This window comes from Parasteatoda tepidariorum, unplaced genomic scaffold (genome assembly GCF_982258835.1).
Source record: "Parasteatoda tepidariorum strain Cologne lab strain unplaced genomic scaffold, Ptep-v5.0 scaffold_116, whole genome shotgun sequence".
Classification (NCBI taxonomy): Eukaryota; Metazoa; Arthropoda; class Arachnida; order Araneae; family Theridiidae; genus Parasteatoda; species Parasteatoda tepidariorum.
In genome coordinates, this window is record NW_028257475.1 from 49,190 (window position 1) to 60,456 (window position 11,267).

The 11,267-nt window shown below is 27.2% G+C and overlaps 1 long non-coding RNA gene across 3 annotated transcripts; it reads left to right on the top strand.

The window, feature by feature from the left end:
- Positions 1 to 1,523: 1,523 nt before the first annotated feature.
- LOC147800790 (uncharacterized) lies at positions 1,524 to 10,880 on the top strand. 3 transcript variants are annotated; one of them, XR_015431192.1, is made up of 5 exons: positions 1,524 to 1,827; positions 3,541 to 3,570; positions 4,932 to 4,965; positions 6,957 to 7,001; positions 10,711 to 10,880. It is a non-coding gene; the product is annotated as an uncharacterized LOC147800790 (long non-coding RNA). The 3 variants fall into 3 exon arrangements; XR_015431193.1 differs by lacking the exon at positions 3,541 to 3,570 and having other exon boundaries at positions 1,529 to 1,827; XR_015431194.1 differs by lacking the exons at positions 1,524 to 1,827; positions 3,541 to 3,570 and adding an exon at positions 1,834 to 2,238.
- The last annotated feature ends 387 nt before the right edge of the window (positions 10,881 to 11,267 follow it).

Here is an 11,267-nt window from a genome sequence, read left to right on the forward strand (position 1 = left end):
TTCTTAATTTTAAGCTTCTCAGAACACTTTATTTAGCATAGGCAAACATAGTAAACTTTAGGGTCACTCTGTGTACCCCCTAATTGACCTATTATTATTCCCTGTGGTAGGGTACACTATAACCCTGTAATATAATACGTGGTCCAATTTAAAAATTATAGGTCAATATTAAGGTCCGACACCGTACCGTTAGTTAACATAGAAAAATGTCTTTGAATTTTTAAAGCATTTTAGAACGCTTATTTCCTCATTTTAAGCTTCTCAGAACACTTTATTTTGCATAGGAATACATAGTAAACTTTAGGGTCACGCTGTGTACCCCCTAATTGACCTATAATTATTTCCTGCTTTAGGGTACACTATTACCCTGTAATATAATACCTGGTTCAATTTAAATATTATGGGTCAATATTAAGGTCTGATATCGCGCCTTGCGTTGATTAACCATTGAAAGATGTCTTTGAATTTTTAAAGCATTTTAGAACGCTTATTTTTTTCATTTTAAGCTTCTCAAAACATTTTATTTCGCATAGGCATACATAGTAAAATTTAGGGTCACGCTGTGTACCCCCTAAATGACCTATAATTATTTCCTGTGGTAGGGTACACTATTACCCTGTAATATAATACGTGGTCCAATTTAAAAATTATAGGTCAATATTAAGGTCCGATACCGTACCGTTAGTTAACATAGAAAAATGTCTTTGAATTTTTAAAGCATTTTAGAACGCTTATTTCCTCATTTTAAGCTTCTCAGAACACTTTATTTTTCTTAGGAATACATAGTAAACTTTAGGGTCACGCTGTGTACCCCCTAATTGACCTTTAATTATTTCCTGCTGTAGGGTACACTATTACCCTGTAATATAATACCTGGTTCAATTTAAATATTATGGGTCAATATTAAGGTCTGATATCGCGCCTTGCGTTGATTAACCATTGAAAGATGTCTTTGAATTTTTAAAGCATTTTAGAACGCTTATTTCTTCATTTTAAGCTTCTCAAAACATTTTATTTCGCATAGGCATACATAGTAAAATTTAGGGTCACGCTGTGTACCCCCTAAATGACCTATAATTATTTCCTGTGGTAGGGTACACTATTACCCTGTAATATAATACGTGGTCCAATTTAAAAATTATAGGTCAATATTAAGGTCCGATACCGTACCGTTAGTTAACATAGAAAAATGTCTTTGAATTTTTAAAGCATTTTAGAACGCTTATTTCCTCATTTTAAGCTTCTCAGAACACTTTATTTTGCATAGGAATACATAGTAAACTTTAGGGTCACGCTGTGTACCCCCTAATTGACCTATAATTATTTCCTGCGGTAGGGTACACTATTACCCTGTAATATAATACCTGGTCCAATTTAAATATTATGGGTCAATATTAAGGTCTGATATTGCGCCTTGCGTTAGTTAACCATTGAAAGATGTCTTTGAATTTTTAAAGCATTTTAGAACGCTATTTCTTCATTTTAAGCTTCTCAGAACACTTTATTTCGCATAGGCATACATCCCAGCAAAAACATAAGTTCTGGCCATCTTCGAAATTACTGACGGTACTGATTGAAAAGTGAAGGTGCAAATTACTGTCAGCTGGGTTGATTGCTGGGCCACCCTATGAACTTTTGCCAACATTGTAGGAAGTGTTGGTCCTGTACATTACAAACAGCCGCATCCCGTCAGTCTGAATCTACCCAATGGGCCACCAACTTAAAGTTGTCTGCTGCCGCCAGTGAAGCGGTCGAGCGAGCAACTGTAACTGTGAATTTATTGTTTAGAAAAAGAAGCACGTTGGATTCTTATAATTTTCAAAAAAGGTAAGGTTTTATTTTTTTCTATTACATTGAAGTTATTATTTTAATCATTTTTGATTTACTATTGTTCAAATATGTTTACGACGTGCAGATTTCGGTTTACAAAGAACTGCGTTTGAAGTGCTGTTTTGGCGCTATGTTTTAGATTGGCAATCATCTTTATTCAATTAATACATCATAATTAACACCTTTCTAAGATAGAATAATAAAAAATATTAAATTTAATTCAATGAAAATGTACAGACAAATGTTTTATCAACACCAAGATCGCCGCCAAATTTTTAGCGACAATCGAGCAGTAGCACGCCAAAAACAAATATAAATTCTGTTGTATGATGACTCTTTAAGTGCAATTCATAATATGTTGTAGCATATGATATAAATCAGGTTTATCTAAGTATATTATGAAAATAGGTTTGTATAATAATCAAGAATTTTCATTAAAACTTATTTCTTTATGTTAAATAATATTTAGATTTTAGTTAACTAATTGCTGTTAGTAATATTAAAAATTGTTTCTGTTATATGTATTTCATTTTAATGAAATTTTTGAGCTAAATTCAAGTGTAAAAATAGGTAAAGGTTTAATAATTTATACTAAATAGTTTAAATTAAGATGAAAAATTTATTTGTACATGTTAATATAAATAATTGCGAAGAATCGTGCTGTGAATTCTTAAACAACCTAAAAAAAAATATAGATTATGGAATGTTTTTTAGCACGCAGTTGCTCATACTTAATTGTATATTGGCTAACCCCACTTATACAAAAAAAAAATATTACAAAATTCTTTTATATTTTGAAATCAATGTTAAGTTACTTCATAATTTTTGTTAAGAGTTAAGTGAATAATGTTTTTATTGTGAATTTCAAGTTAATATTCATATAAAATAATGCCCGATTTTTATAGGGATTACAAAAATATATAAAAGTTCAATACAATATGAAAACAAAATTCATACTCAATAAAAATAACAAACAACTCTTTTTCTATTAGTTTTAAAAATGTTAGAAAACCTGTTAGCGCTCTCCATGAATTTCTATAGGTTTTCTTATTTCTTGCTGTGTTTATTATTAATTTAATGAACTCGCACTCGTATTGGTAACATGCGATCAAAATTTCTACTTTTCGACTAGTTAGAGTACTAAAATCTACAGGAGCTCTGTACTTGTTGACAATTTAAATTACAATCATTTCCTGACCGCTATAGACAGAATATAATACCATTTTATTTACAAGTACAACTTCTTAAAAGGATGTTTGACCACTTTCGAAGTAGCCGAGGTGCTTCAAATTTAACTTGTATTCTATTGAGAAAACAAGTTATAACTGCTTCCAAATCACTGAAAGCTAAATTTATAATAATTTTTTGCAGAGAATCTTTCAGTGGAAATAAAAGTTTTTCAATTAACTCCTTGAAAGATTTTCAATGCTAACCTTATATTTTGTGATCCTAGAGCCGAACTTAGAAAATTTTGTTGTTTTATTGTTGACAATTCTGTTAAGAAAATTTCCTGACCTACAAGTTATTTTTCTCATTCTAATTTCTGAAAAATATTATTCTAATTTTCATTCAAACGTTTTGAGTGCCCGTTGTGTAATGCTTTTTAAATTTTTGCTGAAAGTTAAGCGAAATTTTTTTTACTGTATATCTCAAGTTAATATTCACATGAAAGTAAGACCTTTTTTTTTCTTTTACCTCTTTAAATGTTAGAAAACCTGTGCCACTCCTCCATGAATTTCTGTAAGTTTTATTACTTAATGTATTTATTATTTATTGAATTATCTCGCTTTCATGTTTGTAACAATGGTAACTTGCAATTGAAATTTCTACTATTTTCCAACTGAGTGAAGTACTGCGTCTCTGTTCTCATCAACTTCACTTTCCAAGTAGCTGAAGTGCTCCAAATTCAACTCTTATTCCATTGACAACTTACATCTTATCACTTAAAGGAATTTTTTTTTTTCTTAAACTAAATATCAAATCCTTATATTGAGCTTTGTATGGAAGTGCTAGACTAATATAATTATTAATAATAGTTTATTAGACACAATATGCTTTAATATTAGATTCCATTGAACACTAATTTAAACGTAAATTTACGAGTAGTTTGAAACACGGCTTAACGAAAAAATCTAGCCGCTTTTTTTTATTGATAATTTTCTTATTTTATTTTCATAATCTGTTTTGGCTTGAGCAAAATAGTTGTTGTTTGCCTGTCAGTCTGACCACAGCAAAGTGAGGGTTTAAACGCACATATTTTAAATTATTGTACTAGGGGGCGAACCATATGGAAACGACAAAAATTTGATTATAATCAATTTGAAAAGTTTTTTTCAAAATAAATTAAATTTCAAAAATGACTTTTATGTGAAACTGTTCTATTTTACATAAATTAAATTGAGAAAAGCAACTATTACCAACCAATTCCCCTGATACAAATTTTTAAATTTATTAATAGTTAAAATGATTTATCAATTAACTTATTTTTTTTTTCATCATCTGCAGAATCTTTGATGTGCATAAATAATTTAATATTATTTTGAGAAGTAATATTTTAATTATTATTATTTGAATTATGATTTTAAAGAAGGATTAAGGACATTTTAATGTATTAAGCGAATTCATTTATAAAGTACAGTGAATTCTCACTTATGCACCAGTCTTTGGGACCAAGAGAAAAAGTGTATAAGATTTAAAAAACAGTAAGTTCATGCAAATAAGAAAAGCTTCAGATTCAGCAAAAGCTAAATTTACAATAATTTTTTGCCGAGAATCTACTAGTGGGAATAAAAAAATAAATTTCAATTAACTCTTAGGAAAATTTTCAATGCTAGCCTTATATTTTGTGTTTTTTTTTATTGTTGACAATTCTGTTAATAAAATTTCCTGGTCGAAAAGTTATTTTTCTCATTCTAAATTTCCTGGCCTACAAGTTATTTTTCTCATTCTAATTTCTAAAAAATATTTTAATTTTTATTTAATCTTTCTGGGTGTCCATTGGGTAATACTTTTTAAATTTCTGCTAAGAGTTTACCGTAAAATATTTTTACTGTATACAAGGTAATATTTACATAAAAATATGACCTTTTTTTTCCTTTTAGCTTTTCAACCTGTGCCAGTCCACCATGAATTTCAGTAAGTTTTTTAACTTTTATCATATGCAGAATCTTGGATGTACATAATTAATTTAATATTAGGTACTTTGAGAAGTAGTATTTTAATTATTATTACTTGAATTATGATTTTAAAGAAGAATTAGGGACATTTTAATGTATAAAGCAAATTTATTTATAAAGTGCAGTGAATTCTCCCTTATGCATCAGTTTTTGGGACCAAGAGAAAAAGTGTATAAGATTTTAAAAACAGTAAGTTCATGCACATAAGAAAAGCTTCAGATTCAGCGAAAGCTAAATTTACAATAATTTTTTGTGGAGAATCTTTAAGTGGAAATAAAAAAATAAATTTCAATTAACTCTTTGGAAGATTTTAAACGCTGACCTTATATTTTGTGATCCTAGAGGCGAACTTAGAAAATTTTGTTGTTTTATTGATGACGATTCTGTTAATAAAATTTCGTAGCCTGCAAGTTATTTTTCTCATTCAAATTTCTAAAAAATATTATTCTAATTTTTACTTAATCTTTCTGGGTGTCCGTTGTATAATGTTTTTTAAATTTCTGCTAAAAGTTTACTGAAAAATTTTTTTACTGTATATCTCAAGTCAGGGTTGGGTTTTTGACGTCAAAAAGTGGTTTTTGACATGACAAGGGTATAATACTGGTTTAAACCGTCAAAAACCCGTCAAAAATGTCAAAAACTGAAGTTTGCCAAGAAAATATATAAACTTCAAAACTACCAACAGTTGCCATGCATTATATTGAAATTTAATTATACTATAGGTAATCAGCAGGTTTTAAAATATTTTTTAATTAAAATTAAGGTAAAATAACAGATTTAAAATCTCAGAAATTTATATTCAAATGCATGTGCAGAAAAATTTTACACAAAAATTGTTTAAATATTTATATTTAAAAATGTTTTTTCTTTCTTTTTGATACTTAAGAAAATTAAAAGTTTATCACTATGCATTTTTGACATATAAGGAACATATAACTAATATTTATAAGGAACTTACAAGTTATGTTGTATAAATACAAACTTGATACAAGATACAAGTGTATAAAAAATTTTTTTTAATGTTATACCGAATATCTTTATTATCCAATATGTTAATTTGAATTTAAAAGTAGTTATATTTATGAATAATGATAAATATAATTCATATTGTTTATTATATTTATTTATAATTACTACACTTATCATTTTAAAACAATTTTTATCTCTTAATTTTTTTTTCTCCACTTGTATTAAGAATACAAATAATGCATATCTTGAAAGCAAGAAGTAATTATTCAACAGCTGAATATTTAGATATTCAACAAAACTATATCGTATTCAGCAAAATTAAATTCACAAGTATTTGGATAAACTAAATTTTCAGCATAGTAAATGAATAGGCTGAATATACTGTAAATCGACACTAACTACTCTGTGTATTTAACAGAAAGCACTTAAATTTGTATTGTCTTATGTTAAAAAGATTATTAAGAAGATTTAAAAGAATATTAAAAAAAAATTATTTCTTTAAAAGAAGATGTCTAATGTACAAAACTGCTAATGTTTATCTTTAAAAATGTCTAATTTTTAGTATAATCTATACTATACACTAAATTTGGTTATAAATAAATTTCTTAATAATATCACTGCAGATTTTCAATAACACATGAAAATGAATACATAATATTACAAAAGATGTGAGTTTTCAAAAGTACAAGATTTTGGTTACTATTCAAAATATAAGTGTTTCTTCAAAATTTTAAATTTATTTTTTCTAGAACATATTTCGAAACACTATCCTTTAAAAAATATATAAATTTTATGTATTAATTAAATTTCACATATGAATATAGGTTTTTGACATTTTCGACATTTTTGACAGTGAAGTTTTTGACGTGACGGTTTAAACCATGGTTTAAACTGTCGAAAACTGTCACATGTCAAAAACCTGCCAACCCTGTCTCAAGTTAATATTTACATAAAAATAAGACCCTTTTTTTTCCCTTTTAGCTCTTCAAATGTTGGTAAACCTGTGCCAGTCCACCATGAATTTCTGTAAGTTTTATTACTTTTATCATCTGCAGAATCTTTGATGTGCATAAATAATTTATTATTTTGAGAAGTATTATTTTAATTATTATTATTTGAATTATGATTTTAAAGAAGGATTAGGGACATTTTAATGTATTAAGCGAATTCATTTATAAAATACAGTGAATTCTCATTATGCTTCAGTCTTTGGGACCAAGAGAAAAAGTCCATAAGATTTTAAAAACAGTAAGTTCATACAAATAAGAAAAACTAGATAGAAAAGTTTCAATAGCTGAATAAAACTACAAATAGTCGTGAATAGCGGCTAAACCTTCTAATTGTTTTTAATGATTTCGAGTAATGTTTTTGTCATCTCTGTTTTCGCGTAAACTGAGTAATAGTAATCGCTATAGCTTTACATTCCTTGACCAAAAACTAACGTTTTAATTGGTGGTGGGAAAGACACTGCTAGATAAATTTTGAAAGCATATGGGTGGTATATATGGTGGTTTCAATGTGGGTGGTGTGATAGATAAGACACCTTATTCAAATTCATATAAAAAAATGTCTTCCTAGAAACAATAAAGGTGAAAAAAATCCCATAGGGAAGAAAAATGAACTGTATTACTAGATCCAGTAACTTATTTCCTTTTATCTGTAACGAAGATTGTTTATTTGCTTTAAACTGAAAACTTTTTCTAAAAAATGGGATTATTTTTTTCTATTTAAACAAAAAATAAAATCAAAATTTTAGACTTTTAAAAAAAAATTGTGTGCTGAATTGAAATATTTATTTTCTGAATGATGCATAAAGAATTATAATTATTATTATTTTCCTATATAATGATCAAGGGCCTTTGAAAACCTTTGTATATATGCAAAAGGCAAATAAAAGAGGTGGCGCAGAAGTGATTGGTCACTGTATGTAGTTTTATATTTTAATAATGGTTATTAATTTTCATTTTAATCGTTCACTTCCCTATTCAATGAAAAAAAGTGTTATATTTATAAATTTTATTGATGTATACAAAATATCTTTTTAAAAATTTTATTAAGTACAGTAAGATTTTGATTGTGAAAACACAATCATATTTAAAAACCTACCTTGTTAACATAGCTTAAAAACGTGTAGGTTAAAGAGAAGAAAAAAAAGTAACGACAAAGTACTGATTTGAAGCATCTTGAAACTAACCTGTACAATATTGAATGCCTTCTAAGACATTATTTGGTAGAAAAAATTTTTGCGATAAGAACAATTTTTTAGTCCAAGCAAATAAAATGCCCCGTAAAAGTTAAAAAATTCTTAATAAAATGTGTAAGTAAATTTAATTTATGGTAACTAAGAAATAATGTTAATAACACCTACATTTCACTTATTTATCTATTCTTCAATAGTACAAAATATTTTTATTTAGCAAAAATATATACACCTACCTTTTTAAAAACAAAAAAGTTTTCCTGAGACAGAAGTTTAAAATGTAAACACATTAGGAATCTCTAAACTAACATTTAAGTGCGACAGAAGCAAAAAGATTATAGAAATCTTACGATTTTATGAGTTAAACGAGATGAAAAACATCAGAACCAGTTTAATTGCATATTGAAATGTTGAAGTTTTTAAAGATTCTTTTTTAACTTTCCGCCCTATAAATGGGTTGTGGTTGTGTGACGTGGGCGACCCTGCTTCACCACAGGTGCCCACTGGGTAACGAGAAGAAAGTAGTAGTTCTGGCATTCCTGTGGCCAATGGGACAACCCCCCAATGCCTGCAATTTTAAAAAAAAAAAGGGAAAAAAGTCTATAATAAGGAAACGCCCATTGTAACGCTCCTGTCCTTGGGCAATCAAACAGGTTTAAATGTTTTCAGTCTAATTTTTCTCTGAATTATTCATTAGATTTAAATAAGTTTTGTTTCTTTTTATTTGTGGCCCATAATGTGTGTATCCTATTACAGAGTTTATTTGCTAGAATTCGAAAAGTATATGTTGAAAGTGGTTAATGTGCAACTCCTGCTATTCTAATCTACAGAAAATGACAACTAATTTTTCTGTATCAAATAAAAATGCAGTGTACCTCCTCGAGAAGGGCCAACCGTCCTCACTGCCCTTTGACGACACTGTCTGATAATATTCCTTTTAAAAAATTTAATGTGTAAATGATGATTACACACTTTTAAAATTATTCGTGTTAATAAGTTTGATTCAGATACCATTACAAATATTTACTTTGTTAATTCTCAACTGGTTAAATTTTTAAAAGATTTTTTTAGTATCAATAAGTTTATTAAAAGATTTTTTAAAAAAATTTGAAATGAATATTTTTTTTAAAAATATGTACCTTTCAATATTTATTTTTAATTAATCGTTTATTAGTTAATAGTTTAAATTATGGAAAAAGCCTTCAAGTTTAACAATATTTTTTTCTATTGCACAATGTTTTCTATTGCACAATGATTTTCTATTAGCATGTTTTTTTTCTTTGTAAGCTACAAATTTTTCTCATTTTGATAATGGGTGAGAACTACTTTTTGAAATATACATGTAAAATAGTAGGTATAGGATGGTAATTTTACAGTCGTTAAGAATCGAATTCAGCTGTTACATAATAGTACACATTTTGTTAACTATTTACGGTGTTAATTAAAAGCCCTTTAAAAACTCGGTGTACCCTTTCTTTTTGAGGAAGCACCTTTCCCTTTTTTATTCCTAGGCATAGTAATGGAGTATTTAACAAATATTTTTTGTTAAAAGAAGGAACTAAATTAATAAAAAAATTTGAAGAAAAGAAATTTCATCAGAGATGTAAACAATGTTATTAATATTTATGTAAACTTTTCATTTTTTGTCTTACATCTATACCAGTTATATAAAGACATTACGGAAATCGTGACATTGGTCAAATCTGTCGTTATTCTTATCTAGTTCTTGTGTTTTTTATATGAGGAAAATATTAATTTCACAAAGCATCACCATTAAAGTAATTTAAGAATTTATTGATTTATAAAGTTATTACAGAATTGTAAAATTATCTGCCTTTTTAACTAGCAAATTTTGAGCAACCTTTTTTCATATGGTTTCAATTCAATACATATTATTGTTTTGATGCCTATTTTAATATGAAAAATGTTGTAAATTTTGAAATTTTTTTGTCAAGGGTATACAATTAAAAATTTAATCATAAAAGTAAAGCGAAAAAGAAATACTATTGATACATTCGTGCATGTAAGTAATATATATTTAAAAGTAATTTTTCTTCTATACCTTTCCTTGAAACAATAATTTACATTAGAATATCATAATTGTTTTAAATATTAAATGCAATAAAATTGAGCACCATAAAATTAATGAAGAAAAAACTGCATGTTTTTTAAAATTAAATATTTTCTGAGCAAAGGTGAGCACAAAATTAAACACCCTGAATAACTTTTCATTTAACAGTTAGATTTTCATGTACTAGTTGTCAATCTTAATGGGTTCGTGAGTCAATATTCAATAATTTCATTCAGAAAGGAATTTTATGTTCAAAATCTTTCTAAATTATAAGACAGGTGTATGTTTTGCATGGTGTTACTAATTTGAAGACTAATTTGATGAGTCAAAATTTATCAATGAAATGATAAAAGCAAAAACTTTTCGATAGAAATTTTAGTTTTAAAAGCTCATTTTCACAAAAATACTTATGTTTTTAAAATATACGATTTGCATAATTTTTATTTTATTATCCTCTCTTTCAGGAGAACTCTTCTGTGCTATTCCAAGTGATTCTATGTAGACAAAGATATGATTTCTCTGTTGTTTTTATTATTTTTAAAATTAAATTGAAATTTGTGTAATATTTGTATTGATTAAGGTTATGTCTTTGTATTTATATGTCTTTGTATAATAAAATGTTTGCAAGAGACAATGTTGATTATTCATTTAACTAATTTCAGGGTACATTCAATTCATTACATGACTGGCTACATTAGTACATTTTTGTCCAATACACCTATTTTTTGTTAAATTTGCTGCAAGACTAAATATAATCAGTAAAACATGAATTCATGATCAGTATCGCACTAAATGATCATCTCTGGACAGCCTCTTAATATTATCGGCTGTAGGTTGTATTTATTTTTGTATAGGGTACAATAGTATCACTAGATTCCTTAAGAACACAGCTTTTATTTTAAAACATATATATACTGACTACAAGCTATTATAGACATATATATTGACTTCAAGTTAAAACTTGAAAAATTACTTGTGAGATACAGAATTTTCATAATTCTGGACAGCAGTTTTATTATTC